Source organism: Martes martes, assembly GCF_963455335.1.
Source record: "Martes martes genome assembly, chromosome: 3".
In the NCBI taxonomy this organism is placed as follows: domain Eukaryota; kingdom Metazoa; phylum Chordata; class Mammalia; order Carnivora; family Mustelidae; genus Martes; species Martes martes.
The window spans coordinates 130563997-130581501 of NC_137890.1; the positions used below are offsets into that span (position 1 = coordinate 130563997).

Below are 17505 nucleotides of genomic sequence, written 5' to 3' on the forward strand. Positions count from 1 at the left end.
AAAAAAATTAACCTTGAAGTAAAACGTTCACTCAGAAAAAAAATAGAGTTTATATAATGAAAGATTTTGGTTTTTTAAAGATTTTATTTATTTATTTGAGAGAGATAGTTGCGGGGGGAGAGAGAGAGAGAGACATGAGCAGGAGAAAGGGCATAGGCAGAGGGAGAAGCAGACTCCCCAGTGAGCAGGGAGCCTGATGAGGGGCTCGATCCCAGGATCCCAAGATCATGACCTGAGCAGAAGGGAGATGCTTAATGAACTGAGCTACCCAGGTGCCCCTATTATGAAAGATTTTAATTTATATGGTTAAATACACTTCAAATGTTGTTGTATCATTCACATATAAAAAAAAACTGAAACCAAAACACAGGAAGGAAAGAATTTTAGGAGACTGTTTTAATTTTTTTTTTAAGGCATTTCAGAAGGGAAATGTATAACATGACAGCTTCCTGGGGAAGAAAATGGCAATATTTACCAGGAGATAAAAGAGGAACAAAACATTTCTCCTTTATTTTGAATTCTAGTGATTATATCTTAGCAATAATGATAATCAATATACATTTATGTAAGGAAATCATTTAAATAAAACCATATATATTAATAAAGCAGAACTACTATAGAAAATAACTGTAATCCTCTGGTATTAATGTCATTAACAGCAAGAAATTAAACACTGAGCCAATAATGATATTCAGATAAAGACTCTTACATTCTGTGCAGATCATGATGTTGTCCACAGTGGCAAAGAAATAAGTAGAGGGGACTGGGAAGACCAGAAAAACAGAAATGATGTATGACATGTTTAATAAAAGATGGAGGCATATCTAAATAAATAGGTAAAAATACATGAAATAGAAAAAGAAAGATGTCAAGTTCAGATACATTTTAATAAGGATTCATGCAAATAAATATATCTAATATGTATTAAGAGTTACTGAGAAGAAATGGGGCCAGAAACCCAAAAGAGAACTTAGGATGATGCTCAGTATTAATGGAAATAAAAAGAAGCCAATGAAGAAATCAGAGAAAAAACAATTTAACAATAGAATACAATGGAACTAGAATAGAATCAGAACCAGAAAGCTTAGTGCTAATGGAAATACGATTAACTGGTCAAAATGAAAAGATTTCGAAAGAAGTACCAGAGGGTATTAAGATTTGATACATGATTGCTCTGTTTTTTTAGGGAGAAAACTTTAGTACAGAAAAGAGGGAATGTAACTGATTGCTCTCAAGTTCAAAAGAAAAAGAAATACCTGACTTGAAGTGACATGAAAAAATTGTCTCAAATTAGATGCTAAAGAACTAAAATGTCACTGACTCTATCTCACACACATAGTTTTCCTTTTTTCTATTTTGGTGCAATAAACTTGAAAACTTCAGGGAAATCCCCACAGCAAAACACATTATCAAAGAAGCTGCTAAATCACTCTTTCTGGAGTGTATTTTTTGGGGTTTTGTTTTGTTTTGTTTTTTTTGACAGACAAAGATCACAAGCAGGCAGACAGAGAGGAGGAAGCAGGCTCCCGCAGAGCAGAGAGCCTGATGCGGGGCTCGATCCAAGGACCCTGGGATCATGACCTGAGCTGAAGGCAGAGGCTTTAACCCACTAAGCCACCCAGGTGCCCCTCTTTCTAGAGCTTTTTAAAGTAAGGCTTGGTAATCTTCTATAGTGATACAGGGTTAAAAGCATGAAAGTAAAATAGATGACCTCTTTTTCATGCACAGTAAATTTTATATGAATTCTAATTTTAGTAATTAGACACTAACGTCCCTTTTTGCTTTTCCTCAAGAAACTAAAAAGATCATGCTTTATTTCTTAAAAGAAAAAAACCACTGCTTCTGTATACTCGATAATGAATTAAAATATGTTATCCCTCCAATAAAAATGTATGTATATTTGTTACTGGTAACTTATAATTGAGTCTATCATTCAGTACCCAATTTCAAAATTTTAGTTAAAATTTTAAAAGGATCTCTGACCAAATTATATATAGTTATTATTCCTCACCTATACAGACATGGAGAAATATTAACAGCATCTTATTCAGAAAGAGTCAAGCTTAGAAGAGTATGTATTATATTTAAATGGTTACATAAAGAACAAAAACAGGCAAAACTCATGTATAGGATTAGGAATAAGGATACTTGTTACTCTTGCAGGCAGTAACAGAGAACATGAAGCAGTGACAGAGAACAAAAAGAGGTTAGAGGATGCTGGTAATGTTCAATTTCTCAACCCAGATGCTGATTACCCAGGAACACCCAGTTTTTAAAAACTCAGAAAGCATGGAGTGCCTGGGTGGCCCAGTCAGTTAAGCACCTGCCTACAGCTCAGGTCATGATCCCAGTGTCCTGAAGTCCTGAATCAGGCTCCTTGCTCAACAAGGAGTCTGCTTCTCCCTCTCCTAGTCTTTCTCTTTGTCAGATAAATAAATAAAATATTTTTTAAAAACTCATATAGTTCTATACTCATGATACATGCATGCACTTTTCTATGCGTATGTTATATTTCAACAAAAAGCTGAAAAGTTTAAGCTTTATTAAATGAACAGCATAACAGGGTATATTCTGTAATAAGTATTATAATAAAGATACTTAATTCTGCCAATCACATGCAGACATCAATACCTGTACATATTTTCCACACCAAAAAAGAAAAAATAATTCTAAAAAGATATGTCATACAAACTGATGCAATGAAGAGATTACAATGATTTCTTTTAGGTAAATTTAAAAAATGAAGACTGATGCAAAACTGAGATAGTAATAGTCAAAGATGATCAATTCAAGAACAACCAGAGACGATTCTAATAATGAAAACATTCCTGCTACAAATCATACTTCAATTACTTAAATTCTACTTTGACTTTCAACACAATTAAATTTAAAATGTGAGATGTTGGCAAGGATGCAGAGAAAGGGGAACCCTCCTACACTGTTGGTGGGAATGCAAGCTGGTGCAGCCACTCTGGAAAACAGTATGGAAATTCCTCAAAAAGTTGAAAATAGAGCTATCCTATGATCTGGCAATTGCACTACTGGGTATTTACCCTAAAGATACAAAGGTAGTGATCCGAAGGGGCACATGCACCCAAATGTTTATAGCAGCAATGTCCACAATAGCGAAACTATGGGAAGAACCTTGATGTCCATCAACGGATAAAGAAGATGTGGTGTGTGTGCGTGTGTACACGTGTGTACACACGCACACACACACAATGGAATACTATGCAGCCATCAAAAAGCCCTAAAATCTTGCCATCTGCAATGACATGGATGGAATTACAGGGTATTATGCTAAGTGAAGTAAGTCAATCAGAGAAAGACAATTATCATATGATCTCTCTGATATGAGGAATGTGAGAGGCAGGGTCGGGGGTCGTGGAGGGCAGGGAGGGAAAAAAATGAAACAAGATGGGACCAGGAGGGATACAAACTATAAGAGACTCTTAATCTCAGCAAACAAATTGAGGGTTACTGGGTGAGGGGTGGGGGAGGGGGTGGACAGGGTGGCTGGGTTATGGTCACTGGGGAGAGTATGTGCTATGGTAAGTGCTATGAATTGTGTAAGACTGATGATTCACAGACCTGTACCCCTGAAGCAAATAATACATTATATATTAATAAAAAATAATTTAAATAAAATTTAAAAATTTAAAATGTGTTTCTGTTTAAAATTGACACTTGCCCTTTAAAAACAACAGTGCCTATTTTAAATTACCATAAGGAATATTATTACAATAAAGGCAAAATAAAGCGATAGTTAATTCACCTATTTGATTTTACATGAACAGAAAAGAATCTACCTAAATTAAGCAGGTGATTCTTCTGAATACTATTTCAAATTTGCCAAAGTTCTGTTTACAATCACTATTTTAGAATGACTGCAAAATGGCCCCAATTCTCCACTTCTCCATCCCTGTTTCTATGATCTTTGCAATATGACTTTGAAACTCCTCCTATCAAAATGTAAAATTTACTTCCCCACCCTTTGTATATGAGCTGGTCTTGATTTGCTTTACTCGAGAGAATGAGGCAGAAGTAACATGCTTTTCCAATACAAGGGCTCACATGACCTTGCATGCTTTCCCTCTTTCTTTCTTTTTTGCACTCTACACCATGTCACCTATATGAGAATAAGTCTGGGCTAGCTCGCTTGAGGAGAACCCACATGGAGCAGTGTCAGGTTGTCCCATCATTTCAGCTCAGTCCCAATCAGCTGAATAGCAGATCTCAACCAACCAGTTAAACCTCTCACAGAAAAGTCAGGTCCAAATTAAAACTACCAGCCAACTCACTAACCACTAATTCAGGAGAAATAATAAGTGGCTGTTGTTTTAAATCACTAAATTTGGGGATGGTTTGTTACATAGTAACTGCTAACTGACAAAATTTCTATTGTATGTTAATTACAGTATGTAACCTCTGGAAAGAATTTAAGAACTCTGCCTTACTGAGATATGTGAATCATGAAAGCTAATATTTAAAGTGATAAAGGTGTTTCCATTCAGATATTTTCTGATTTAAGGGATTAAAAATCATTTTCCAACGGCAGCATTTTAACACCTATTTTAGTCAACTACTCGTTTTAACATCACCAAAGTGAAAAGCTTAAGTATTCATAAATATTACAATTCCACTTCAAGAGTTGATACTGTTATGCAAAATTTCTTATTCTAATATTGGTTTAAATTGCTTAAAATCTATTTTCACATAGAATTAATCTTTAATTAAAAATAGCTTTGCCTTTACTTTTACCTTTGACATGAACTCACTGGATTAAACTAAAATAAGTATTTGTAAAACAATCAAAAATCTTCTTGGTGCATGTTTTGTCTTTGTGTTTCTGAAGTTTTCTTGGATGAATAGAGGAAAGAAAAGATAAAAGATGTAGGGAAGATATATTTAATGCACTCAAAATTACGAGAAACATATTTTTGTTTCAAAACATTAGGCCTCCTCTGGGAACAGTCAACTGCAAAGCACGAGTATCACAGTGTGAAGTGTGGTTTGTAGCTCAGTGGAAGGCACAGAGAATTTTCTTTATTGCATAAACTGATCTAAAATGTGAAGCTTTTTATTTTGTTTTAAAACATACAATACACTTTTTTTTAAAGATTTTATTTATTTATTTGACAGAGAGAGATCACAAGTAGGCAGAGTGGCAGGCAGAGAGGCGGGGGGGGGGGAGGGGAGCAGGCTCCCCTCCAAGCAGAGATCCCGACGTGGGGCTCAATCCTAGGACCCTGAGATCATGACCTGAGCCGAAGGCAGAGGCCCATCCCACTAAGCCACCCAGGTGCCCCTATACACTTTAATTTTTAACTACAACTGAGTACTTACTTGCTAGCAACCCACTAAGTGAGTTACTAATCATAAACTAAGCACACTGTTAGAGTTTACTGTTTTCTACTAAGAAGTCTGACTGCCCTGTGACAAATGCCACAATGGCAAAACTCTCAGTGCACATCATTAATTCTAGTAAGGAAGTATTATTTTTTATTATTTTTTATTTTTATTACCATCATTCTTGCTTTTCTCTTCATTTTTTTTTTTACTTGCCAAAAAACAATCTCATTTTAAAATAATTTTAGATTTGTAGGGAAGTGTTCAAGCTACTACAAAGAGTTCATATACCCCATACCCAGTTTTCTTTTACATCTTATATTAGGGAGATGCTTGTCACAATGAACTAATACTGGTATACTACTGATCCATTTTTATTGGTAAAATGTTGATACATTAACTAAAGTCTATATTTCCTTCAGATTCCCTTAGCTTCTACCTAATGTCCTTCTTCTATTCCAGAATCCCATCCAGGATACCATATTATATTCAGTTGCCATGTCTCCTTAAGCTTCTCTTGGCTGTGACAGTTTCTCAGACTTTCCTTGTTTTTGATGACCTTGACAGTTTTGAGGAGTACTGGCCAGGTGTTCTGTTGAATGTTACTTAATACTAACTCATCTAATGTTTTTTTCAAGATCAGTCCTAGGTTATGGGTTTTAGGAAGGAAGACCACTGAGGTAAAGTACCACTCTCATCACACCATATCAAAGGTACATAATACCAACATGACATCGCTGTTGATATTTACCTAAATCATCTGGTTAAGGTAGTATTTGCCACCTTTCTCTACTGTAACATTACTCCCTCTGCCCCTTCCACACTGTACTTTTTGGAGGAAGTCACGAAGCACAGCCTATACTTGTGGAGTCGGGGAGAGCAGTTCCATGTGCTTGAGGGTGAGTTATCTACATAAATTGTTTGGAATTCTTCTGCATGGGAAATCTATTCTTCCTCATTTACTTATTCATTTGTTTATTTATATAAGTATGAATTCAGGATATTTATGTTATACTCAGGGTTATAATCTGATACTATTTATTTTCTTGAATAAATTGTTCCGGCTTGGCCACTGGGAGCACTTTCAGTATCTAACTCTATTACCACATGAACCATTCCGCCTTCTCCTCTTGCCTATCTATTACTTCCCACATGAACCATTACCTATCTATTACTTCCCACATGAACTCTATTACATAGATACATATAGATAGATACATAACCTATCTATTACTTCCCACATGAACTCTATTACCACATGAACCATTCCGCCTTCTCCTCTTGCCTATCTATTACTTCCCACTCCAACAGTGAGAAATCTGGCTCCCATCATCCACATCCATTTACCTAACTGTTCAGTACATAAGGATAGGGGATTCAGAAGAGTAAACCCATACTGCCACAGGAGTAATGTTATCAACTAGACTACAGTGCTTGTGTGTAGTTCCCTTCGGCTTCAGTATTACAGACTCCACTAATTTCCAAAGTTACTTAGCACCTTTTCTCCCCATCCCCTAAACGAGGTTGTTTCACGTATTTGTAATATAGATTCTCTTGTCACATTCTGTAGTCCATCCTGGGACCTCCAACCTCCTAAATGACTTTTTAAACTTGAATAAATTAAAATTCACCTTACTGTTGTAAAGTTTTGACAGATGCATAGTGTTACATATCCAACTGTAAGTCTCATACAGAATAATTCCACTACTCTAAAAAATACCTTGTGCTTCACTTATTTAAGCCCATTCCCCAACTTTGGCAACCACTGATTTGTTCACTATATATAGTTTTGGCCTTTCCAAAATGTTGTATAATTAGAAACATACAGTATACTAATTATTTTCATTAAGCAATATGCATTTAAGATTCATCCCAGTTGTAGCATGGCTTGATAGTTCATTCTTTTTTATTGCTGAATATACTCCACTATATGGATATATAATTTGCTTGTACATATTTGCTTATACATATAATTTGCATATACATAACTTGCTTATCCATTCATCTATTGAAAAACATCTTGGCTACTTCCAGTTTTGTTGGTTTTTTTTAAAGATTTTATTTATTTATTTGACAGACAGAGATCACAAGTAGGCAGAGAGGCAGGCAGAGAGAGAAGAAGGGAAGCAGGCTCCCTGCCGAGCAGAGAGCCCGATGCGGGGCTCGATCCCAGGACCCCGGGATCATGACCTGAGCCGAAGGCAGAGGCTTTAACCCACTGAGCCACCCAGGTGCCCCTACTTCCAGTTTTGAGAGATTACAAATAAAGCTTCAATAAACATTCATGTGCAGATTCTTGTGTGGGCCTATATTTTTACATCAATTGGTTAAATACCTAACAACATGATGGCTGGAACATATGGTCAGACTAAATTTAGCTTTGTAGGAAAATGTCAAATTCTTAAACCCAAAAATTCTAAGAAAGACCTTTTTGTACTTTAAACAGGCAACACACAGAAAAAATATGAGTTAAATGTCACATTTACATCACTATAACTAGATCTTTAGAAATTTTGGTTAATACATATTAGAACCATATATAAACACTTATCTCCATCTAGTGGCTATCAAAGAGTAGATACATACAGTGATATTCCAATTTCAGAAACTTAACATTGATTGTTTACTGCAGCACTATTGAGGTAGAGCAGAATAAAAAAAAAAAACTGAAAATAAAGTGAATGTCCAATAATAAAGACATGCTGAGTAAACTACTTCCTTATGGACCATTATGGGATTTTCCCACTTGCCCCCAAATAAAGAAAAGAAACACTAAATTAAAGCAGTGGTTCTCAACTTTGGCTGCACATTAGAATCAGCTGGGAACTTTCACTATGCCTGACCCCCACTCTCAAAGACTCTTCTTTAACTAGTCTATAGTGGAGCCTAGGCACAGGTATTACTGCAAGGAGGCTATCATGAGTCTAATATGCACCAAGGTTGAGAACTGCTGAATCAGTACTATTGGTAAAGACTTAGAAGTATTACTGAGATACAGAGCAGGGAAGGGAAGGAAGGGAGGAAGATCTCACTTGGTAAAGTAAACAATGACCAAAAACAAGGAAGGAAGAAGGCAGAAGAAGGAGGAGAAAGAGAGGGAGAAGATTAAATGACCATATAATCTTAGTATGATTGTATATGATTATACAAATATAGAGAAAACCACAGGAATACACAAACCAAGTTGCAATCACAGGTCATGGAAGAAAAAGAAAAAATAACACAAATTAAAAGTGTGTATATTAATCTCATTCATGTAATACTGCATGCATGTGTGCACACACACGTGTTCATAATGAAATCTGGGATAAAAAGAGATCTATATATACCATATATAATTTTCAGGGATATTCATGATACATTAAATTTTTTAAAAAGGAAGCAAAGTACACAGCCTTATATACAGTATAATTTTATTTCAGAAAAAAAACCCACAAAATCCAGTTATATAATTTTTATATGTATTCTTATGAAGCAAGAAAGTCTGTTTACAGTAATTTATTCCAGAGGGGTGAGGTTAAAAGGAACACAGGAAGAGATGATTAGCTTTGCTTTCATTTAGCTTTATATGATATATTAAGCACACTATTATACTTTTTAAAAAATGTTTTAGATTGGTATAAGTGTGTGCCTTTTTTATAGAACAAATAACCAAAATATAACTTTTATTTATGGGCTGCAGTTTTTGAAACACACCACACACACACTGACATAAAATGTCAGACATAGCCCCACAACTATATGGTCAATTCATCTTCAAAAAAGCAAGAAAGAATACACAATGAAAAAAGACAGTCTCTTCAACAAATGGTGTTGGGAAAACTGGACAGCAACATGCAAGAATGAAACTGGACCACTTTCTCTTACCATACACAAAAATAAATTCAAAATGGATTGAAGACCTAAATGTGAGACATGAAACCTTTAAAATCCTAGGGGAGAATAAAAGCCATAGTACTGATCTTTGGCATTAGCCGTAGCAATTTCTTACTAGGTATGTCTCCTGAGGCAAGGGAGACAAAAGCAAAAATAAACTGTTGGGACTACATGAAAATAAAAACCTTCTACAAAACAAAGGAAAACTACAGAATGGAAGAAGATATTTGCAAATGACATATCTGATAAAGATATGATATATCTAAAATATATAAAGAACTTATACAACTCAACACCCAAAAAAACAAATAAGCCAATTAAAAATAGGCAGAAGACATGAATAGACACTCTCCCAAAGAAGACATCCAGATGGCCAAGAGACATGTAAAAAGATACTCAACATCACTCATCATGAGGAAAATGCAAGTCAAAGTGACAATAAGACACCACCTCACACTGTCAGAATGGCTAAAATCAAAAACACAAGAAACAACAGGTGTTGTCTAGGATGTGGAGAAAGGTAATCCTCCTGCACCACTGATGGGAATGCAAACTGGTGCAGCCACTCTGGAAAATAATATGGAAGTTCCTCAAAAAGTCAAAAGAACTACAGTACAACCCAGCAACTGCGCTATTAGGTATTTACACAAAAAATATAAAAATATTAATTCAAAGGGATATTTACAGCAGCATTATCTACAATAGCCAAATTATGGAAACAGCCCATGTCCATCAACTGATGAATGGATAAAGAAGATGGGGGGGGGAGGTGTGCATGCACACGTGCACGTGTGTGTGTGTGTGTGTGTGTGTGAGAGAGATATGGAATATTACTCAGCCATAAAAAAGAATGAAATCTTGCCATTTGCAATGACATGGATGGAGCTAGAGAGTATTATTTTAAGCTAAGTAAGTTAGTCAGAGAAAGAGAAATACCATATGATTTCATTCGTATGTGGAATTTAAAAAACAAAACAAATGAGCAAAGGGGGGAAAAGAGACACAAACCAAGAACAGACTCTTAACTATAGAAAACAAACTGATGGTTACCAGAGGGGAGGTCCATGGGGGATAGGTCAAATAGGTGATGGGGATTAAGGAGAGTACTTGTGATGAACATCGTGTTGTATTTAAGTGTTGAATCATTAAACTGTACACCTGAAACTAATATTACACTGTACATTAACTAACTGGAATTTAAATAAAAATTTTAAAAACATGACAGACTAACACCATCCTGAAAACGGATATATTTATATTCAGAGCAAACAGTGCAAAAAATATTCTGTTCATGAGATCTGCTTTCTAATTTCATTGAAAAGGAATTCAAGAAGTTTCTACTCAGTTGAGAAAGCAAGAATTTCACAAGTTACAGAGAATAATTCAAAACTACAATACTTCATAAAATGTTTTTAAACATATATGCAACAGCCATAGATACATAAAACTATGCACTACATGCATTCCAATGCCACAAGTAGATCGGTCCTACCTGAAAGAGAACAAAGTTCACAGCCATGCCTGATTCTAAGGAAATGGAACAGCACTAAAAAAGAATCTAATTTATGATAAAATTATACCCCAAAGTGTCTACAGCAGCAAAAAAATATATCAGGGAATAAGAAGCAGTTAAAAATGTAAAGATCATCCTTTTTAATAGTAAGAGAAATGCTAATTAAAATTAGACTATATTACCATTTCTTCTCCCCTATCACGTTATCAAAAAACAAAAGTTTGACAACTTATTCTAATGATAAGGATGTAAGGAAATTGATACTATGACACAATGTTGATAGGAATGCAGAACAGTACAACTCCTATGAAAGCAATTTAACAATATCTAGCAAAATTACATATGTATTTACCCTTTGACCTAGCAATACCACTTCTAAAAATCCATCTTATAGATACATTATCAAAATATGAATAGATACATATGCAAGGATATTCACTGCAGTGCTATTTGTAGTAGAAACAACCCAAATTCCAATAACAGAAGACCATTTGAATAAAATATGGGGGGAAGGAGAAACCTACAAAATGGAATACTGCACAGCTAGAAAAGGGAATGAAGAAGATCTCTATACACTACATGGTGGGATCTCCAGGATAGAATGTTAAGTGGAAAAAAACAAGGTAAAGAAAGTATACATAGTATGTTATCATTTACCTAAGAAAAGGACACTAGGGATATAAATATTTTTATATCTCAACATAATTTATAAAACACATTCATATCTTTACCCTCCCTTCTTATACAAATGATAACACTTAATATTTAGCATACATGTTAAAAAATAAAAGGATAAACCTCAAATTAAACTGTATTATTAAATAACAAAATAAACAGCTCCCTCTACAACCAACAACAATAAAAATCAACCAAATCCTGATGTGTGCCAGCTGCTGCTTGGACAATCCCACATTCCCAATGAAATCTTAAAGGCTGGGTATGGTGGACAAATGTTATTTCAACTTACCTAGTATCTCCTGCCCTTCTGCTGACAGCAGACTTCAGTTTTTGTTTAGCAGAATTGCCCCCTCACCACTCCCTTTCAGTTCATGTGATTTGGACAGGGCTGGCCCTACAACAGGCTAGACTAATAGAGGTACATCCAAGATTTTGCTTCAGCTGTTGGAAAAGCAGTATTCTTTTCATTCTGGTTTTTTAAAAAACAAAAATTTCCAAACATGTTGCATATCCCTTCTATCTTGTGCCTTGTGCCTGAATCAATCAATCAATCAATCATCAGGTCTGTTCAACTTACTTGGCAACTGATCTCATGTCTGTCCCTTTGATCCCATGGCTACCGACTTAGGGGAAGAGCACTTAACTCTCCTTTATTTGCTCCAAATATGAAGAAACAGTAAAAAGCAGACAAGCCTTGTCAATTGCCCAGGCCCTACCATTTACTACAGTATAACCTCAGAGGAATTACTTACTCTGAGTCTAGGCATCTTTGTCTGGAATAACACCACCTCTCTCATGGGGATGTCAGGACAAATAAGTCAATATACAGAATGTATTCAGCACAGTGGTGGGAACACAGTTAACATACAAAACATTGTATCACCATCATCCCCCAAAACTCATACTCTTAGACCCAAACTCAAAATACAGAAAAAGTTTTGGGTACACAGTATTTATAATTAAAATTAGGAAAAAACCATAGGGGGAGCCTGGGTGGCTCAGTGGGTTAAGCATCTGCCCTCGGCTCAGATCATGATCCCAGGATCTCCGAATTGAGCCCTGCATTGGGCTCCCTGTTCCACAGAGAGTCTGCTTCTTCCTTTCCCAGTTGCCCTCCCCCCTTCTCGTGCACTCTCTCTCTCATATAAGTAAATAAAAATCTTTTAAAAAAAGAAGAAAACTATAGTCTAATTATAAAGGGATATTAAGTAAATTATATAATTAAAAATAAGAATAGTAATAGCCAATGCTTATAAACACTTCTTATATGCAAAGTACTCTTAAGTGTTTGTTTGACAGATAGAGATCACAAGTAGGCAGAGAGGCAGGCAGAGAGAGAGAGAGAGAGAGAGAGGAGGAAGCAGGCTCCCTGCTGAGCAGCGAACTCGATGTGGGGCTCGATCCCAGTACCCTGGGATCATGACCTGAGCTGAAGGCAAAGGCTTTAACCCACTGAGCCACCCAGGCGCCCCTACTCTAAGTGTTTTAAATGTACTAATACATTCAATCCTCACAGCAACCCTAGGAAGTAGGTAGTATAATAATTCCTTTTTCTCTATGTGAAAACTGATGTGGAGAGAGGTTAAGTAAATTGCCACAGGTAATGGTGTGGCTGAGGTATGAACCTAGGCAGCCAGGCTCCAGAGTCCATGTTCAAAGCCACTATATCTTGCTATCTCTCCAATGAACTTTAAAAATTCATTCTTCAACTTTAAATACTATAGGAAACAGGAGTTTTAATAATAATATAAGGATATTTGTATGTTAAAATGTGTATAAAAGCAAAATTATAATATACAGTATCATATCATCAGTAATGTACATGTCTTTGTATGATGGGATTGGGGAAAAAAATATGTCCTTCCTAATGCTCTCCTATACTGTATAATTTATACAATTAAAATGTAGAACGTTTAAGGGGCTCCTGGGTGGCTCAGTGGGTTAAAGCCTCTGCCTTCAGCTCAGGTCATAATCCCAGGGTTCTGGGATCAAGCCCCACATCAGGCTCTCTACTCAGGAGGGAGCCTGCTTCCTCCTCTCTCTCTGCCTGCTTCTTTACCTACTTGTGATCTCTGTCAAATAAATAAATAAAATCTTAGAAAAAAAAATGTAGTATGTTTAAGATCAGAAGATAATTTCCAAAATAAATTCTTACTCCATGTTAAACATCTGAACTCTCGCTTGGAATTCAATTCTGTTGCATTTCAGCCATATCTATATGATAAACCTTAATAGATCAAGGTAATAATCTAACATCTTCACTCCTATACCTAGATGACTAATAAAAATAAATAATGGGAAAAATGACCAGGAGAGAAAGATGAAACATATGCAGAGGTAAATCTCTTCATATAAAAATTTGATAACTATAGAAAGGCATTAAGGAACAGATAAAAAAGAGTACTAATCACAGAGCAGAAATCAGCTGCAATCAGAAAGAAAAGCTTTTGTCCCTAAATTTTTACTTACTAATGTGCTATATAGATTAGAGAATTTGTAAAGTACTCTGAGTTATAAATTTGAAATATTCTGAGTGTTATGTTACTCGAAATCTTAAGAAAACATCCCTCATAAACAAAGATAAAGGCAAAATAAGAAGCAACTAAAAAATGCTAACATTTTTTACAACACAAATGAGAAATAACACAAGACGACAAAGGAATCTGACAAATGAAGCAAAGCAGTGGACTAAACTTAAATTGTATCTAGGTAATGCCAGATGGTACCCCAGGTGCTGGCTATGTGTCATGTGTTAATAATATTATAATATATTATGTCAAAAGCAAATGGTAATCAGAGACAGACATGTGACTTTGCAATTTTTATCTCAAGAATGGTGAAAATGGGCTCTCAAATAGGTTTTTGAGTCAGATTTCTTTGGGAAGGGACTCAGTTATAAACAAAAGGAACATACAGATCTGAATGGTACAGAATCCCACTGGCACTGCCATAACCAACATAAATAAACCAAGACCTCATGAATCTATACTACCTCATTGTCACCACAGAAGCATGCAAGAACGGGGACTGGGAGAAAGCAGAGCTCATTATCCTGATAGCTTCTGTGACATTGCCTCTATTGGTTAGCAATCATACCTACCTAATTTCTCAATTGTTTTTCCGGTGTCCTGGCTACTGCCAAAAAAAAGGTCAAACCTTCCACAGGTAACAAGATTTAGGAGAGGAAGTCATTAACTTTGCAGACTCATGACATTCAAAATGATCCTGAATATAACTGGTCTCTAAACATTGCTTATAAATTTTTATACTTTTATACTCAGCCTTCATGAGCAACATCTCCCACTGTCCTCAGCAGCTATTTCAAATCTCAGGTATTATTCTTTTCACTCAGCAGAGCTTATCTTTTAATTAACCCTGAAAACTGAAGCAACTGAGTAATCGCCTGAATTTCCCATCTGCCTTAACCCCAGTGGAACTCACCTCTATTTCTATCTACTCTTCCTTCTTCCCTACAGTCTCCTCAGGGGAAGGGTGACCATTCTCCTATTCCAGACAGCACCTCCTAACCCCCTCTAGGTACTTTCTTAATCAATTCCTCAGAAAACTATATCTGTTTTATCTCACTTGGGAAAGGGAGGCAACAGATAAAAGCAAGTTCTACAAATATTATTAAGTAAGGCTTTTTTTCTTAGCTCCTAAAGTTGCAAACAAATAAGCCAAACTGTGTATCACACTGGTTACATTACTTCCCACAAAAAGGATGGCCTTGAAGTGACTTCAGAACACAGAATTTTGATACTGAAGGACAAAATGATCCATAAACAATTTAAAATTTTTTAACTTAATTCAGTAATTTCATAGTTTAACATAATATCAAGGTTGATATTGTGAAGATATTTACTTTGTAAAAAAAAAAAAGTAATGTTCTTACATACGATATATTGTGGTTGAATAGGAGAATATTTTCAACTCCAGGATATGCATGCTTAAGTATTTAGGGGTAAACTGTCATGATGTCTATAACTTACTTCATTTATTAGAAATTTATTCTGCCATATTCCAGTGGTCATGCATACCAATTCTGGTGCAATGTGAGAGAACACTACATAGGACATAAATACCAGGAGGAATGGATCATTTGAGAGTCACCTTGGAGGATGACTAGTTATCAAAAAAAAAAAAAAAAAAAATCATAGGATATTTCTTTCTCAGAGCTTCAGAGACATGTATCTTCAGACTGAAAAGTCCCATTAAGTACTAAGGAAAATGAAAAAAGATCCACCTAGATACAAATGATAAAATTTCAGATCTATTGGGGGACCTGGCTGGCTCAGCTGGTAGAGTATGTGATTCTTGATCTCAGGCTTGTGAGTTCAAACCACATACTGGGAATGAAGCCCAGTTAAAATAATAGAATAAAATAAAATTTTAAAAAACATTAAAATATTAAAAAAAAAATTCCAGCTCTTTAAGGATCTAAAAGTGTTGGAGCAGGGGGGTTGGGGGGAGCTCGCCAACAAAGGAAGAAAAATCAAAATACCACCAAACTTTTCATCAAATGAATAGTAAAACACAAGGGAGTATTACTGTAACATCTGTGAGAAAGAATGTGTATCAACCTGGAATTACACACTCATCCAAATGAAAAATCAAGCATGAGAGCAAACTAGAGTCCCATCCATAAGCATTATTAGGAATATGCTTGTGGCTGAATGCCGATAAAACAAGACCCAAAAAACAGAGATTGTATAAAATGCAGAAAACCCCAGATCAACTCTACAAGAGAAAAATCCAAAGGTAATGGCTATATAGCATGCCTCCAGAGCAACTCGATGAGACTGGAACAGAATTACATGCACAGGACAGTATGATTGAGTAGGCAAAATAACAGAGATGGCATCAAGGCACATGAGTTAAGAAAAAATAACAGTTGAAAACTTCGGGAAAAACAAAAGACACTATAACAAAGTAATGTCCAGGCAGAACTGTATAAAGGGTGTATGGTTTTAGCAACTGAGAAACTGTAAGAAATGGGGTCATATATACTCTATATACAGTCTCCTTAAAGTAGTCTAGGAGTCAGACCACTAGACTCAAAAAAAAAAAGGGTAAACTAATCCTAGCACACTACTTTTAGTCCTATACTCAACAACATTCAAAAAGTCATATTATTTCTCAGGGCACCTAGGTGGCTCAATTAATTAAGCATCTACCTTCAGCTCAGGTCACGATCCCAAGATCCTGGGATCGAGCCCGGCTCCCTGCTCAGCAGGGAAATCTGCTTCTCCCTCTCTCTCCATCCCTCCCCCTGCTCATGTTTTTTCTCTCTCTCTCTCTCACTCTCTCTCTCAAAGTCTTTTTTAAAAAATAAGTAAGTGGGACACCTGGGTGGCTCAGTGGGTTAAGCCTCTGCCTTCGGCTCAGGTCATGATCTCAGGGTCCTGGGATCGAGTCCCGCATCGGGCTCTCTGCTCAGCGGGGAGCCTGCTTCCTTCTCTCTCTCTCTGCTTGCCTCTCTGCCTACTTGTGATCGCTCTCTGTCAAGTAAATAAATAAAATCTTAAAAAAAAAAAAGTAAGTAAAATTTTAAGAAAAAAATTTTAAAGTCCTATTATTTCTCAACACTTAAAGTCAACCTCTGGATGGAATACCTGATTGTGACGGCAAAAGAAAATGTTAGCAACCCTAATGATTTAAAAGTAAATACCTGATAAAGGCAAAACATAGAGATGAGGAAAGGAAAAACAGGGGTGCTTATTAATTCACTTTGTATGAAGGAGTATGAAGGAACTGGCTACAGAGAAAACAGTTCACATACATCATAATTATATTTGATATGTAAAAAATAATATTGATTATGAATTTCCAGAAAGAAAGAAGAGATGGAAAAAGGAAAAGTAGTGTCAATGAACTAAATCCTCATCTTTCATATGAGAAAGCCAACTGATACTAAATTAATCTGATAAACAGTATTCTTTACATCAAAGTTATGTCTTGAACATAAACTCACCTGTTGAGGGTTCAGAAGACATTATATTGTATCTAGACTAACCCACCCCCACACCTCTTCTGGATGTTGATTATGTGTGCTTATGTGCACAAAAGTGCATGAGAATGTACTTTTGTAC

At 35.8% G+C, this 17505-nt stretch overlaps 1 protein-coding gene across 1 annotated transcript in view; it reads right to left on the reverse strand.

The window, feature by feature from the left end:
• The window catches only part of UBR3 (ubiquitin protein ligase E3 component n-recognin 3), a gene marked incomplete at its 5' end in the record, with an annotated part of 238879 nt that overhangs the window by 114208 nt on the left and 107166 nt on the right, over positions 1-17505 (reverse strand).